The sequence below is a fragment of the Danio rerio genome, chromosome 20, assembly GCF_052040795.2.
Source record: "Danio rerio strain M-AB ecotype USA chromosome 20, GRCz13ab, whole genome shotgun sequence".
Lineage (NCBI taxonomy): Eukaryota > Metazoa > Chordata > Actinopteri > Cypriniformes > Danionidae > Danio > Danio rerio.
The window spans coordinates 31,930,001-31,947,153 of NC_141040.1; the positions used below are offsets into that span (position 1 = coordinate 31,930,001).

General features: G+C 40.3%; 1 long non-coding RNA gene across 3 annotated transcripts in view; it reads left to right on the forward strand.

The window, feature by feature from the left end:
• LOC147832231 (uncharacterized) overlaps positions 1-17,153 on the forward strand; it is a 328,520-nt gene that overhangs the window by 226,993 nt on the left and 84,374 nt on the right. Inside the window, exon 4 of one of the 3 annotated variants that reach the window (XR_015518503.1) lies at positions 16,528-17,075. The exons of the other annotated variants lie outside the window; for them this stretch is intronic. This is a non-coding gene — a long non-coding RNA (uncharacterized LOC147832231). Of the gene's footprint in view, positions 1-16,527; positions 17,076-17,153 lie in introns of those variants that run through there. 3 annotated transcript variants of the gene reach the window in all.

Below are 17,153 nucleotides of genomic sequence, written 5' to 3' on the forward strand. Positions count from 1 at the left end.
TGTGACAATTCGCTTGTAATCTATGCCTTAAAAATGGTTAAAGTTTCAGATGCTTTCTCTGTCAAATGCAAAAACTGTAAAACCACTCTGATCTGTTCCTACACACTACATCCAGTTATTAGACCTGAGATTTCTATAGATTATAGTGGCTGCATCAAGTTTCAAACGCTGTTCATGAAATGATTAAATAATACTGGTGACATTCCCAACCTTTCATGATCAATACTAGACATTGGACAATAACCGTTTTCAAGGTATACTGCAGTTTGGAAAAGTCAAGTTTTTAAAACTGCCAAGATTTTCTGCTATAGACCATTTTGAGGGACATAAACAAAAACAATGGTCCCAACGTATTTCCTGTTTTAATTTTTTATAGCTTCAATCCAAAAACATCCATATATTGATAAATAATTAAATGATAGCTGTTTTAACATCAAGTTATGATGAAATTGCCTCTTGTTACTGTTAATAGATAGTTTGATAACAAGCAGGTAATGTTCATGGGCCTGTGACATGACAACATCGAAATGGTCTATACCGTTTCTACTGTTTATGTAAGATTTTAGTTTTAGGAAAACAATATCTACAGCAAAACAAATATCGAAAGATGTCGTTTTAAACTGTAAAAAAATTATAGTGATTCGTTTGAATTATTTAGTCTGACAATTTTTTAAAAATGTTTCTCAAAGTAAAGTATATTGTGTTCAAAGGGAAATAAGTTTTAGTTTTTTACCCAGACGTTAAAAAAGAATATATTTTAGAGCAGTAACCACAATACTGTGAAACCATGATCATTTTTATCCAAGGTTATTGTACCGTCAGAACCTTAACCGGCCTATGTCTAATCAATACTACTCCCAACATTTTACAAAAGATGTTACCTTCATACTGAGGTTACACATACATGTGTGCTGTGTTATTATTTATACCCCAAAATAACCAGTTTAATTGTATTTTTTGGTTTGTTTGTGAAACTATTATTTCTTCTGTATTGTTCCTTTTTAATGGTTTAATATCTAGGCTGATTTACAAATGACATTTTCAAGTTACAAATGTCTTTTAATTCAGGCTTATATTTTCATCTCTATTACTATCTAAAATGTTTATACTTTTATCTTAAAAAAATTGTAACGTGATCTGCTGTTTTTCTCACAAAGTATGACTTTGTGGTAATATACTCTAGTGTACATTATAGTTTTTCCACAAACAGTTTCTCTGTCATGACCTTATTTTCTCACATTTCTCACACTCATGATCACATTCAGTCTCAGAATTTCTACTGATTTACATTCACTTATAATAAAAGTGAGATTGTTTTCATAGGTTAACATTTCTGAAGCATTCCTTGAAAGCAGCTTGCTTGTTTGACATGAAACATAGAAATAGCTGGCAAAATATTTACATCAGCATAAAAAAAATCTGATCTTTACAAGTCATGAGTCATTACTGCAAATTTCTCACAGTATCTTTATAAATGTAATGCAAACTGATTTTTACATGCCTAGATTTAGCTTAAATTATAAAACTCATCTACAATGTTGCTAGTCCTAAGTGATAAAACTTGTTTATCCGTCAAAGCCATACTCAATAATAAAAAACATAATTTCACACTACTCTAGCTCTTCATCTCTGGTCTAAATGAAACATTATCAGGATTGTGGAATATTTTCTCATTATTAGCCTTGAGAGGAAGCAAAACTTGTGGTTTATTTTGCAGCTCTTATTGACCCGTAGTTAATCTCCTCTGGGAAAAAAAAGCTAAATCTTAGATGCCCTAGTTTAAAGGTGCCCTGTCCTTGGTATCACAAGGCATACAGTAGATACATTGATCCGATTGACTGCATTTCATCTCTGTGCCCACATAGTCTTCACATACACATGGTAAGAAAAAAAATATGAGTGAAAGACTGAGCGAGGCAGTGCCAATAAAACCAACATGTGAGCGATTATCCTGCTGGTCAGTGCAATGCAAACAGACTCTGGTGAGAAACTCCATTACTGATAATGGTCTGTGTTTGTGCCGGCTGTTGAAGAATCAGCATGGCTAATTGACCTTGCTGAGTCCCAGCAGGCAATGGGCTCCGTGTCAGCAGAGCAGGGAAAGACATTATCTGATTTCACACAGTTTGATGCGCTCAATGACACGCAGAATGACTGTTGCTCCTGTGAAATCATACGACAAATATTCACAGAATGAGAGCAAGAGGAATACCTATTCAAAAATCTAAAAACTAAAGATTATTTTGATAAAAATAGAATTGTTTTTATTATTTAGATGAGGGTAGAAGGGGCATCCACTGCATGAAACTTATAAACTTAAAAAGTAATAGGTAGTTCATTCCGCTGTGGTAACTTCTCATAAATCAGAGACTATGCCAAAAGACCCTTTTCACAGTCCTAGGTTCCTGAATAATGAAAGGGAAAACTTTTTGTTTGTGTGTGTGTGTGTGCTTGTGTGTGTGTGTGCGTGTGTGTGTGTGCGTGTGTGTGCGTGTGTGTGCGTGTGTGTGCGTGTGTGTGTGGTGTGTGTGGTGTGTGTGGTGTGTGTGGTGTGCGTGTGTGTGTGTGTGTGTGTGTGTGTGTGTGTGTGTGTGTGTGTGTGTGTGTGTGTGTGTGTGTGTGTGTGTGTGTGTGTGTGTGTGTGTGTGTGTGTGCATTTCTACCTTATTTTCTGAAATAATAAAAAGACAAAATTGACGATGGTGTTATCAAGACTTTAAAAAAAGGAAAATAAATTGTGTGGGATGGCAGCTAGAAGAGTGGACAACTTCAAATTTACTGTCCTGCCCATAGATACTACGATAGAAACACCTCGCATAAGCAGTAGTTTTTTTTTTTTTTTGTAATTTGATGCAAAGCTGATGTAATACATACATAAATACCTATAAATGTTTGTGCGTTTTTTACATGTGGAAACCTCCCGCTCTCCCTCGTGAAGTTAATTTAGGAAGTAACTGAATCTGCAATTCATCAAATTTCCGCTAGTCCTGGATCCATAATAAAGCAGGTTTATATAAAGCCCAATGCTAAAATGGCCATCTTTATAGCCAAAAAAAGTTGTTTTTTTGAAAGCACTCTGACAGATTGATTAGCTTTAGGCTCTAGAACAGTTGTCTGAAAGGTTGTCATACTTTATGCCTGGATTTCATAAATAGCCTTGCATTTACTAACACAGACTATATTTGAAGTATTTGGAAGTAATTAGCATTTTTCTCCTGTAGTAAAATAATGCTTACTGGCTAAATGCATCACAACAGTGTTTTTTAAAAGTCTAAACTAAGCACATGTGATCAAAACACAAACTAGTTGCAGTTAATGAATTGTTAAACATTTCTCTCAAAGAAAGGTCAAATCAATCAAATCAAAGTTTATTTTATAGAGCACACTTAATTACCTTTGGTCGACCAATGTGCTGTACAATAACAGTAGCATGTAAAAAACAGCAATAGTAACAACAGTAAACTTTTTGAAGAAAGAAGCAATTTAGTATAGCCTGGAATTGCCATTAGGGAATATTAAAAGCACTCGAAAAAAGAAAAGTCTTTAACATTGATTTAAAAATAATAAAAAAATGAGTGCTATTCTGATTATGGTAACTTATTTCATTGTTTTGGACCCACAACTGCAAAGGCACCATCGCCTCTGCATTTGAGACAAGATCGAGGTATTTGCAATAGATGGCAGTCAGAATTTGATCCAAGCGATTGGGTTTGGGCGTTAGTAGTGATCAGATCAGAAAGATATGGTGGCATGTAACCACGACTGGGGTGGAGTGACAGGAGACAACAGGAGGTAAGATCCAATATGATCCAATTGTCGTCAATATAACAGGCAATAGGTCTAAAGGCAGGCGGCTAAACAGGATAACAAGGAATGCAAAGCTAGGGTCTAAACACGAATAAACAAGACAGGGAGAAACGCTTTGTAATGTCACACTGGGAAAACAAGACTCGGCAAACTGGAAGCGTCAGAGAGTGGCTTATGAATGGAGTGATATCAGTCTGTAAACAAGGTCCAGCTGGTGATTGCAATCAGGATAGATGAATGAGCAGGCGTGCGTGTTTGGGAGCAGTGCATGTATGAAAATGTAGTCCTGGGAAATGCGGAAATGTAGTCATGAGAGTTTGTGTGAAAACCAGCGATCCTCTGGGAAGCGATCGCTGGTTGTGTGACATGGCACTAGGTTATGCAACGTTAGAAACAAAGAGTAAAATTTTATAGTCTATTCGGAAATGAATTGGCAACCATGTTAGTGATCGCAATATTGGTGTGATATGGTCATATTTGTGGCTACTCTTGAGCAAACGGGGGACCGCATTTTGGACCATTGGACCAAAAGCATGTCTAAGCAAAATACTAGCATGCATCTGTTGCTCCGCTCACGCTCCGTTACCCCCGGTCACTTTTTTGTAATTCCCGGTCAGCGCGATGATGCGTACACAAAATGGTGATGATTGGCCACGCCTACTTTTAGATTCATTTGCGCTCTTCAGAAACCTATGAATGATGTCACAGATACTACGTCCATATATTTTACAGTCTATATATATATATATATATATATATATATATAAAATCTAAATATTAAAAAACTTTCAAGGATTTAAGATACTGATGACCATTTAATAACAGTTTTGTTAAATGGTTCATTATTCAGATACATTTCCAAATATTGTTAATTATTAAGGTTTAATCTGTATCAATTTTTTTTTCATCTGTGCATATGCTGACCTCTAAACAAACTGCAGTTTGAAGGCTATGAAATCAAATATGGTTAATGCGTCTATGACGGCTTTGTACATTTGTTCAGTCTGACATCACGCATCATCATTTCAAAGTCCAAACTGACGATATCTAACACCAATTGTAGTACTTAAATACAGTCACCCTGCTGCTGGGCATTGCTGAAAAATTACGATCCTAAATTTTTATCACTATAATGAAATCTCAGATGAACAGACAGTGATTTGTTTTTAATGAATCTTTAAAATATTAGTGTCCCGATTCCCGAATGCTTGGAGACTATAGTGTACACCGTGACATTTAAAAAGCTTAGCTTAAATGTGTGATATGAATGAATATTCCCCATAAACAGCTGTTGGGGATAATGGAGGTTTGGACCTGGAAACAGTAATCTTTACATCATGACTTAACAAGCAGTTTCTATTCAAAGCACCCTTCAGTTCACCCTTCTATTAGGACAAGAAAAATGTAATGCTGCGCGTTGCTGGGAAGAAAGCCAGAGGCCATATTTTTGAATGGATGTCAATGGAGGGGATTCTTCACTACACTGAAAAACGGCTTATCATTTAATGAACTGACAACTTATCGGCTGATCTTCAACATGTCTACCATTAAACATTAGTTTGGGATTTATCTATTTTTAGAGTTTAGATAGAAAATGAAGCTTTTCACGAGAAGTTTGTGAGAGATAGGTTTCAATTAACAACATTAACTCCTTGAATTCTTTGGTATCCCAAAAAACGTCTCGGGTTACGTATGTAACCATAGTTCCCCGAGAGGGAACGAGACACTGCGTCTAACCAGAACGCTAGGGGAACACCTCTTTTATACGCGTCTTGAAGCACATGTGAAATCAATCTAATGTAATTAAGCAGGTGTCGTCAGACCAGAGAGTATAAAAGCCTGTACTGAGCATTCAGTATCAACTTCGAATTTGCTTGAAAGAAGTAACAGGCAGAAGAGAGTATGGCGGAATACGCAGTGTCTCGTTCCCTCTCGGGGAACTATGGTTACATACGTAACCCGAGACGTTCCCCTTCTAGGGAACTTCAACACTGCGTCTAACCAGAACGCTAGGGGAACGCAATACCCACTAGGCCAGACTCACTGCTGACTGTGAACGCACACTACGCAGTGAGAATAGAGGACCCTGGTGAGGGGTCTACATCGAGTTGATAGTGACGCACAAATGTATGTGGAGTCGACCATCCTGCCGCCAAACAAATGTCAGAAAGGGCTGAGCCCGAAATAGAAGCTTTGGAGGCCCCGACAGCCCTTGTGGAGTGGGCCTTAACAAATTTAGGTGCAGGGCGTCCAGCAGCCTGATAGGTAAATGAGATAGTCTCAACTATCCAATTACTTATTGTCTGCTTATTTGCCGGACTCCCCCTTTTTGAGGGTCCGAAGCAGACCAGTAACTGTTCACTCTTTCTCCAGTTGATAACCCGGTTAACATATTTATTCAGAGCTCTAACTGGGCAGAGTAAGTTTAACTTCTCTTGGTCCGACGACTGAAATGGGGGCGGGTTAAAGGCCTGTAGCACAGCAGGTCTTGCCACATGAGTGGGCACCTTAGGCACGTACCCCGGTCTGGGATAAAGAAAGGCTTTGGACATGCCTGGAGCAAACTCCAGAAATGAAGGTGCAACCGACAAAGCCTGGAGGTCACCAACCCTTTTTAAGGAAGAAATAGCTAATAAGAAAGCTGTTTTTAGTGTCAGAAACTTATCTGACGCCTCCTGCAGTGGCTCAAATGGGGGAACAGAGATGCCCTCGAGCACCAATGTTAAATCCCATGTCGGTACCCTGTGTGTGCTGACAGGCCTTAGCCTTATGGCTCCACGAAGGAAGCGACGAATTAGCGGATCCTGTCCTAGTGACTCATCATCTAGGGGAGAACGGTAGGCCGCTATAGCTGACACGTACACTCTCAGAGTGGATGCAGCTAACCCAGCAGACAGGCGATCTTGGAGAAATTCCAGCACTGAGGCTACCTGGCAGCTGACTGGGTTCAGCTGGTGTTCTCTGCACCAAGCTGAAAAGAGAGCCCATTTTAGGGCATAAAGCTTCCTTGTGGAGGGAGCCCTGGAGCTTAGAATGGTCTGAGCAACCTCGGTTGACAGTCCATACTCTATGAGGTGGGCCCCCTCAGAGGCCACACCCACAGTTTCCACAGGTCGGGTAGGGGATGAAGTATCATTCCTCCCCCCTGGGACAGAAGGTCCCTGCTGATGGGGATCTCCCACGAGAGACCCGCCAGCAGGGCTATGAGGTCCGAAAACCAAATCCTGGTAGGCCAAACCGGGGCTACCAGCAGTAACCGTACTCAGTCTTGACGGACCCTCTCCAGGACTCCTGGGAGCAGAGCGATCAGGGGAAAAGCATACAGACGTAGCCTCGGCTATGTCTGAACCATGGCAACCAGTCACGGAGGGGCTGGATGCGAGAGAGAAACTCATAGTACGCAATGCGTGGTCTCTTGGGAAGCAAACAGGTCTACCTGCGCTTTCCTTAATCTTTCCCAAATGGACTCCACCACCTCGGGGTGAAGAAGTTTCCATTCCCTGGATCTCACCCCCTGCCTCGACAGGAGATCTGCTCCCATGTTCAGATGGCCCGGGACATACATTGCCCTGATGGACAGGATTTTGTTCTGGGCCCACAGGAGGATCCGATGTGCTAGTTTGCATAGCATTCGAGACTTCAGACCCCCCTGCTGGTTGATGTAAGCGACCACCAATGTGTTGTTCGTGCAGACTAAAACATGATGGCCCCTTAGATCTGGGAGAAAGTGTTTTAAGGCCAGAAACACGGCCATCATCTCCAGGCAGTTTATGTGCCAGTAACGATGATGTTCTCCCCATCGTCCCGCTGCGGGAAGCCCCCTCAGGGTTGCTCCCCAGCCCGTTAGAGAAGCATCTGTCATAAGCATGACGCGATGACAGACAGCCCCCAACACTAGGCCCTGGGACAGATACTAGGGCATTTTCCACATACTTAAGGCTCGAAGGCAGCGCCGCGAGACCTTGATCATGCGGATCAAGCCCGTTGCTCCCTAGCCCGTCAGAGAAGCATTTGTCATAGGCATGACGCGATGACAGACAGCCCCCAACACTGGGCTCTGGGACAGGAACCAGGGTATTTTCCACATACTTAAGGCTCGAAGGCAGTGCCGCGAGACCTTGATCATGCGGAAAGGATTCCCCTTGAGGGAAAACCCCCTGGATTTGAGCCACCACTGCAGGGGTCTCATGTACAGCAGACCGAACGGAATCAAGCTGGCTGCTGCTGCCCTGAGACCCAACAACCTCTGAAAGTGTTTCACAGTGATGAACTGGCCTAGTTTGACTCTGTGTACGGTTGACTGAATCGATTCGATTCATGGCGGGGACAGACGTGCTCGCATCGTCATGGAGTCCCATAGCACACCTAAAGAAATGGTCGTCCTGGCTGGAACAAGCACACTTCTTGCGGTGTTTAACCGAAACCCCAACCTTCTGATATGGGTGAGAACGACATCTCGATGCCGAACTGCCATATCTTGAGTCTGAGCTAGAATTAGCCAATCGTCTATGCAGTTTAGGATACGTATCCCCTGCATACGAAGTGGAGCTAGTGCCGCTTCGACTATTTTGGTAAAGGTTCGAGGTGACAGAGCTAGGCCGAATGGAAGAACCCGATACTGGAACGCTTCGCCCCCGCAAGCGAACCTCAGGTATTTCCTGTGTTGGGGAAGGATGGAAATATGGAAGTATGCGTCTTTCAGGTCTATCGTCACAAACCAGTCCTCGGACTGAATTTGTGACACCACGTTTTTGATGGTTAACATCCTGAACCTGAGGGCCTCGGCGGACCGATTTAGATTTCTCAGATCTAATATGGGACGCAATCCCCCATCCTTTTTGGGAACTATAAAATACCGGCTGTAAAACCCTGACTCTTTGTCGAGTGGGAGAACACGCTCTATTGCGCCTTTTATTAATAAGGCCAGTACTTCCTGTTCCATAACCAGAGCCTGTTCTGGCTTCACTATGGTGGGTGCAATACCGTTGAAGCGAGGTGGGCGTGCACAAAACTGTATTTTGTAGCCGTGTTCTACTGTGAACAGGACCCACTGGGACACCATCGGCAGGTGTTTCCACGCTGCCAAAAAATGTGCTAGGGGTACCAGCCTCTCGAGACTGGCCTCTGGTTGTTCTTTGACCCCCCTGCAGAGGGGGTGGGGCCCCCAATGCCCTCAGACACTGAGGAACGCCCACCCCGGGAGACACAGAGCCCCCCACCAGCATACGTGGTGAGGTGGTCTCTCCCTTTCTCCGCGGACCCTGGTTCAGTGAGAGCGCTGAATGGTGCTCTCGGCGTCCAGGGGGGGCCCTGGAAAGCCTGACTCCCAACACGTCAGGACTTTGTTTTATCCTTTGAACTTCATGATATGAGGAGCTGGTTGACGGCTGGCCCAGACTTTTTGATCTTGGGGGAAGAAAGTCCCCGAGGGAGCTAGAGCGTTTTTTAACTCTGTCGAGGGATTCGGCGACGCGATCAACGGCGTCACCGAAGAGCCCTGAGCTCGATATTGGAGCGTCCATAAGAATAGCTCTATCGGTTTCTGACACTTCTGCTTGTGTCAGCCAGAGGTGCCGCTCAGTAGCCACCAGGGTAGCCATAGATCGCCCCAAACTAGAGGCTGCCTCTTTAGTAGCTCTTAAAGCTAGATCTGACGCCCAAAGAGCTTCTCGAAGCTGTTCGGGTGTTGCTCCCCCACCATCTAGGCACTCTTTAATTAGGTCAGCCTGATATGCCTGCAGCACTGACATGGTGTGCAGGCATCCAACAGACTGACCAGCCGTCATATATGCTTTACTGACTAGACCCGATGTTAATCTTAATGGTCTCGACAACAAAGGAGGGACCCTTGCAGATTTTAGATCTGAACGACGATGACACGCTAAATCCTCTTCTATCATTGGCATTACTGTACATGCCTTTTCCCCTAGCCCACGAACTGCTGAATAAATAGCTGTTTTTGGTGTCATTAACCATGCTGAATACGGATTTTTCCATGATTTAGAAACCGCATCATGTAGCTCGGGACAAAAGGGGAGGTCCCTTAGTGGAGGATCTACTCTGCTGGGTAATTCTCTCTCATCCAGCATTCCTGTCAGACGCAGCTGCTGCTGCTCACGTGCTGGCTGCCAATCTATTACATCGAACCGGTCAGCAGCACGTGAAATCACCTCCACTAACTCCTCATATTCCGCTGACTGGGGCGGCAGATTCCCCGACCCTCTTTTTATTTGTTGCTGCGGCGCCTCGGTTTCCTCGGAAACGGAGGACGCCGCCCTCTCACGAGGCGCAGAAGAAACCGCAGAGCGTGCTTCTGACGCTCCCGAAGGAGGATTAGATCTCACGGATCCAGAGAGAGAAAGGACAGAGTCCGTCTCCATCTCATCCGCCAGATCTAGCTGCGAACCCCACGACCGAAGTCGACGCTCAGCCTCAGCACGAGCGGGACCCGAACCGCGAGGAGCGTGCGCCACGGGAGCTTTATTAAAGAACTCTCTCCGACTGCGCAGCTCTTTACGGGAGAGAACGTCACAGTGTCCACAGTCAGCATTCTCAAATGCTACCAGGGCATGCTCTTCTCCCAAACACTCTAAACACAAATCATGTGAGTCACCAGCCGTAATAAAGCGAGGGCATGGAGGCACACAACGTTTAAAGTTTTTCTCTGCCATACCAAAATAAAAAAGTAAGTTGTCAGTTTTTTTTTGTATTTTGTGTATGCAAATCAGTAATGAAAGATCACAGAAAGAGGGTGTATTTTCACGTGCGTGCTTCTTGAAAGCAAAGAAGTTGATACTGAATGCTCAGTACAGGCTTTTATACTCTCTGGTCTGACGACACCTGCTTAATTACATTAGATTGATTTCACATGTGCTTCAAGACGCGTATAAAAGAGGTGTTCCCCTAGCGTTCTGGTTAGACGCAGTGTTGAAGTTCCCTAGAAGGGGAAACACTGATATCAAGGACGTTATGTGATTGGTTATGAAGGAACATGTGATCCAAGTTAGATGTCATGCTTTTCCCAATGGTAAAGCTGTGTAATCTTATATCTCTTAATACTAAGAACTGTGTCTAAATGTAACGTAATGTGTATTTACACTATATAGCACATTTATAGTGTATGGGTATACAACCAAAGTCCTTCACAATTATGAGGGGGGTCCTCTCCACACCACCACCAGGACAACGGCACCAGTGTGTCACCACACACCAGCTATTGGTGGAGTGACAGTGAATTTAGTGGATGGAGAGAATTTGGAGGCCATGATGGGTGAGGGCTGATGGAGGGAATTTGCACAGGACACTGGGGTTATGGCTGTTCAGTTTACTGGAAGTGTCATGGGATTTTTAATTAACACAGAGAGTCAGGACTTTTGTTTAATGTCTCATCCGAAGGACTGAATCTTTTTACTTTAATTTTTACAGGGGGTCCATGGGGTCTTAAAATGTCTTAAAATTCAAAAGCAAAATATTAGGTCTTTAACAAGTATTAAATTGACTGAATTATTGTGTTGTAGGTCTTAAATCATTCTAAACAGGTTTTAATTGTTCTATGTTCATGTAAAGCTATGCAATCAAGATAACACCTATCGAATCACAAACCTTCTGTCTCAATAAAAGTTTTAACAAAAGTTTATTTATTAACTAGATTTATGTACCAATATGGTTTGATTATCTTTTTTCAATATTTCCTACATTTTAATGGGCTTTTAAAATATTTAAACTGGGCCATTATAAAAAAATCCTTAGCATTTCATTCATAATGGTCTTAAAAATTCAATTTGACTTGATGAATCCTGTAGAAACCCTTATAACCAGCAAATGTTTACTGAATCCTTTACTGAGGTTTACTGAGGTGAAATTCCCCACACCGTAAAAAATGATTAGTTGACTTTACTTTTTAAAGTGAGTAAACCTGTAAAAATGAGTAAAGCCCTATAAAATTATTAAGTTCTGTAGCTAAAAAAAAAAAAATAAAGTAGACTTAACAGTTCCAGGTTTCAATGAGCCTAACGTCAACTTGTCACTTTTAAGGCAATAGATTTGCTCCCGTGTTTAAGTAAAGTTATCAATTTTTATAGTGCACAATATATGATCATGATACTTGTGTCATGATACAATATTATTGTGATTTTTAAGTATATTGTAATAGTAATATATTTTTGCAACTTCAAATGATTCCCAAAGCAAAACTTTGGCAAAATATATCAATTAAATAACATTTTTTTTCAGTTTTACTTAAACATTTCAGTTTGTGTATCTCACATTTATTTAAGTGTTTTTATTAACATTGCTGCAATGCAAAAAAAAAAACCATAATAATAATGAAATAGGGCTTTCTAGCAGTCAAACTGACTAACATTTTAATGAAAACCTGTCATAAATGTTGTAGACAACCTTCTGGGAAACTGACAACTTTATTTTACTAACTTACTGCATGCTGAAGGTGACCTAGCTCACCTTATTTACAGTCCAAAGGAATTGTAAAGTGAAGGAATTGATTTTAGTATTCAAACAAGTGATATAATAAAGTAGTGGCAATAGTTAAAAATAGGCATCCACATTGTGATATAATTTTGCTGCAGAAGATATCGCGATGATTTATCGATATTTACTATTTATCTACTTTAGTGCTGAAACATCAGTATTCAGTCATTCATGTATTCATTTTCTTTTTGACTTACAGTAGTCCCTTTATTAATCTGGGGTCACCACAACGAAATGAGATGCCAACTTATCCAGCACATATTTCATGCAGCGGATTACCTTGCAGCTGCAACCCATCTCTGGGAAACATTCATAACCACTCATTCACACTCATACACTACAGACAATTTAGTCTACCCAATCTCACCTGAACCGCATGTCTTTGGACTGTGGGGGTAACCGAAGCACCCGGAGGAAAGCCACGCAAACGTGGGAGAAAAAAAGCAAACTCCACACAGAAATGCCAACTGATATCATTAAGTTGTTGCAAATGTATACCCAAAAATTTTAAAACAGCAATGCTTTCAGACATATAGAAAGTCTCCAGCATTTAGCAATGACAGATATATCCAGAAATCAGCATCTCCCCCATCCCCCCCACCCCCGGACTTTTAATCCTTCTACACATTGGACTTCTGGGAGCTTTTATTACTCCCAGTACTCTGTGCTTTTCCTTGAAAGGTGTAAATTGATCTGTTGCCTTCAGGATTTGAGGTGAGAGTGATTGAAAGAACTGCAGATGAGTCACTTTCCAGATATAGCCGAGCAGTCTGTTCTCTGTGTCTTTTTTTCGATGGAAAGAAGATGTCATTTTGAGACAAACAACACTGTTTTGGTGGTGCGTCTATCATTTTCTCCTTAAAATCAGGTGAAATAAGGCGATTAACTATGTGAGTGGCTCGGCACACTCCAATGTGCACTTTATCTACCATCAGTATTTCAGCACATTCACCTGGAGGACAGATGATTTAGCATTTTAATGAACCCATTTTGCTGTTCCTTTTGTATTGAGAAAATGCACAACATCAATAGTGAGGAACAACATTAGACATTTACACTATAGCAAACTGATTAAATACACAGATGAAAATGGAATGTGAGCTGAATTAATAGAATAGTTTGTATTAGTTGTGTTTATTTTTGCAAACTAGGCTGTAAAATGTACAAGAGAATGACTTGGCCTAATGGAATCTCTCATGCTTGACATGATTTTGCAGTCCTAATTTAATCAGTCTGGTAGCAAAAATACTAAATGGATTTTTTTATGGGACGAATTCCTTTATATATTCAGCTTTCACAGATGGTGGATAACTGATGCTATGTTGGGATGCAGCCGATATCGACTCGGTCTTGTAAAAGCAGCAGTTGCTTAGAGAAAGTCTGCCAAGGAATACCTCCTTTTTCCAAAAGCTCATTCAAACTACCTGTCACGTTCAGTTGCACTGCTAGTGCTAAATTGCTTACAGTTATTACTGATAAGAAGCATGTCTGATAAAAAAGACCCAAATGTGATAGGCTCCACATTCTCCAGGGTGAATTAATGATTACTGAAAGAATGCTAATGAATTGTCTTCAATATAGGAGTTTAGAATAAAAAAAAACCACACCAGACATATATGCTAGTGGAATTTTAAAAATGGTTGAGCCATGGGGATTCAATCATTTCTTGATATATTCCAATATTGCGTAGATATGCAGTTATTATATCAGTGTCATCTTTTGGCCTCAGATCTGTATGGCTCTTTAATTGCTACTCGCAGCTATATTTAGGGGGTCATGCAAAATCACCTACTATGCACCATTAGTGGCTTCTTCTGCTGCTGCTTTAAACCCTATCACCGCTCACAGAATCATTTGGTGAAAAAAATACATTAAGTGATATAATTGATATAAGTGATATAATTTAGGGTACACGATGCGAAGCCTCTAGTACCACCAACTGGTCAAATTTTACAAACAAAAATTCCCATTTAGACAAATTTCTTGGCCAAAGATGATTTGCAATTTTAAAGAATTTTGTTTTGAGTTAGCTGTTAATACCCAACTCTGTGTAATCCATGGCATCTCAGGGTTCAGAGGTGGAAAAAAGACAAAAATATAAGGTTATTATGAAAAGTGCTTCTCACTTGTTTATTGAAAATGCTTGTCTTCATATTTTTACACTCTATACTTTATATATCTTATCTAAAAATATGAAGTAAGCAGATCAATATAACATTTTTCTGATTTTTACAATATCTAAATTTATACAACAGTTCTGTCTGGTTCCTGAATCTGATTGGCTGATAGTCGCGCGGTATTCTGCAAAGAACAGTACTCGTCCAGCCTTATGAATTACTCCGCCAACATACAGCAACAAGCAGAGGACACTCTACAGTTTGACAAATTTTGCTGCTGCTGGACAATATAATGTACTTTTGAGGTGTTTTTGTCGAGAATGTAGTTGTTTAGATTGCAACTATGCAGTTTAATTATTACTTAAGGATAGTACCTATTTTAAAATATTTGAGAGTTGGCTGCCGTTAGTCTGTCTTAGGAGGCAGTTCCCGCAGCTTGGTAATGTAGTTGACCAGGTTCGCTACGTAGTTGACGATCGCCTACACCTCTCCCTACCTTTAAACTCAACCGTCACAGTAGCATGACGTCACCTTAGTAGGAGGTACAAGGTCCGTTACGTAGGTGATGATCGCCTACAACATCAAGCTGCAGGCTGCGGCAAGGACATCTTGTGGCGACAAAGACCACATAATAAGCCCTAAGAAAAAACAGCATAAATTCAAACTACAGCTAATCAAATCATCAAACAGGTAAATGACTTTCTAAGTCAATCTTTCTATTTTCTATGTTGTAGCGCTGTATTTATACCATAGTGGTATTATGATCTCTCGATGGCAACAGAGAAATACTGGGAAATCTCTGTAGACTGATGGCATTTCATGCCATTCAGGCTTGTAATCTTAAAATATGAGCAAAATCATCTGCTTTGTCATCACTTCAGACATTACGCTAGAGAATCATTCAAATACTAACTCTAAAGTGATGTTAGTGAATGAGCAATGGTTTCTGTTGGTCTGTCGTCAGCTGCAGATGTGAAGGAATGGTGGAAGAAAGTAGTTTCTCTTACAATAGGATTTTTAACTCCCTGTGTTTGATTTTTCTTTTTTATGTGCACAATTATGCCATCGAACTTTGTGTAAATGCAATATCACACTCATAGCAGTGCAATGTGGCTGTATACGCCTCCTTCACGCTTCCCACCAGTTCCGACATACAGCCACATCGCACTGCTACGACTGTGATATTGCTCATATATAAATTATGACCTTGCATGAAAAAATGTATTAGTTGAAACGACTTTGTTTTTTTTTTTATTACAATCCTAAGTGACTGACATAGTCTATTATTTTTATAGTGAAGTTGTATAAAAAATTCCTTCTTAAGAAAGTAAAGAGCCTCAAATATGGTCACAGATCCATCCTTGAGAATCTCACACAAATATATCTGAGTGACTTTCAAAAGTGTTGCATGTGTACACATTATCATCAGTCTTCACCAAACCACAATTAATAAATGTCATTTATAGACTTCTCTAGAGTTTTTCCTCAAAAAAAGATAAAAAGGAGTTAGGCCAAGTCTAAAATTGTTTGCAATACGCAAATGAGTAATGACCATATGCTGTGTATATGATGGTATGTGGTAGATTATTTGTGAAATTTCTCATTAGCCACCTGCAGTAGCACAGTACTTTAACATCGTCTACTGCACTGTAAGCATTGCATTTATGATGCCAGATATCATAATTAATTGCTAAAATAGCATGACAGGTAATTTCAGAATCTGAATTTGGACATCACAACATTTGTCACATTTACACCAAACTCAGGTGACTCATCCAACCAAGGCACATTGTAAAAATAATAATAATAATAAAAAAAACTGCCTGCAGTGACATTTCTCAAAGTGATATTACATATTACTTCTGATCAATTTTGCAGCACTCAAAGTGAAGTGCCCTGTGAGTGGTTTTAAAATGTTTTTCCTCCAAAACAAATGAACATGATTTTGCTAGTGTTTTATAATTTTAGTTGCTGTATGTACTGTATTTTGGAACAGTTGGAAATGTCCAATTATGCATCTAAAGTACCCTAAACCTAAGTGACCATGTAAACAAAATCAAACATAAGATAAAGACACATTTACTTAACAATCATATTGTTTTTGTTTTTTCAACAGGTCTTCAAGGTCTTTTATCGGGCCATGGGGCTTTTACTCAACATTCTGCATAGCAAGTGATTTGGTGTACCAAGTGAGCTACCAAACAAGCTTGCCTAACAATAATAACAATACATATTTGATCCAAACATTAAAACCTGTTGATGTACAAAATATTCACTCTGGTCAAATAGATAATGTTATGTACATTGTTTATTTTTCCACAGTGATTGATTTGTATATCATCCAGATGTTATCAAAAATAGCCCAACATAAAGTGATCAGGTCTGGCTAGATGTACATTATCCCAGTTATTATGCATCCATATGTATGTGCAGGTAATGTAACGAATTACATTTTAAATTTGTGTAATTTGATTACAATATCTAAAGTCAATATAATTGCTTTACTTGCGTAAAAAATATAGTTTTTGGAAACTTTTTTTTAATCACGTTTTCTGCTGCAATGTCAGTTAATGAGAATGCACTTTTAAATTACTGAAGAACGCGAGTTGATCTTGGTTGCTGTCAAGAATGGCTGCTTCTTCAAGTGGAAATAAAGACATTACTTTGATTTCAATAAACGTAAAAACAAAAATATTGCTGTTAAATGCTGTCTAAAGAACTTTTGACTGCTTTTAACTTGAC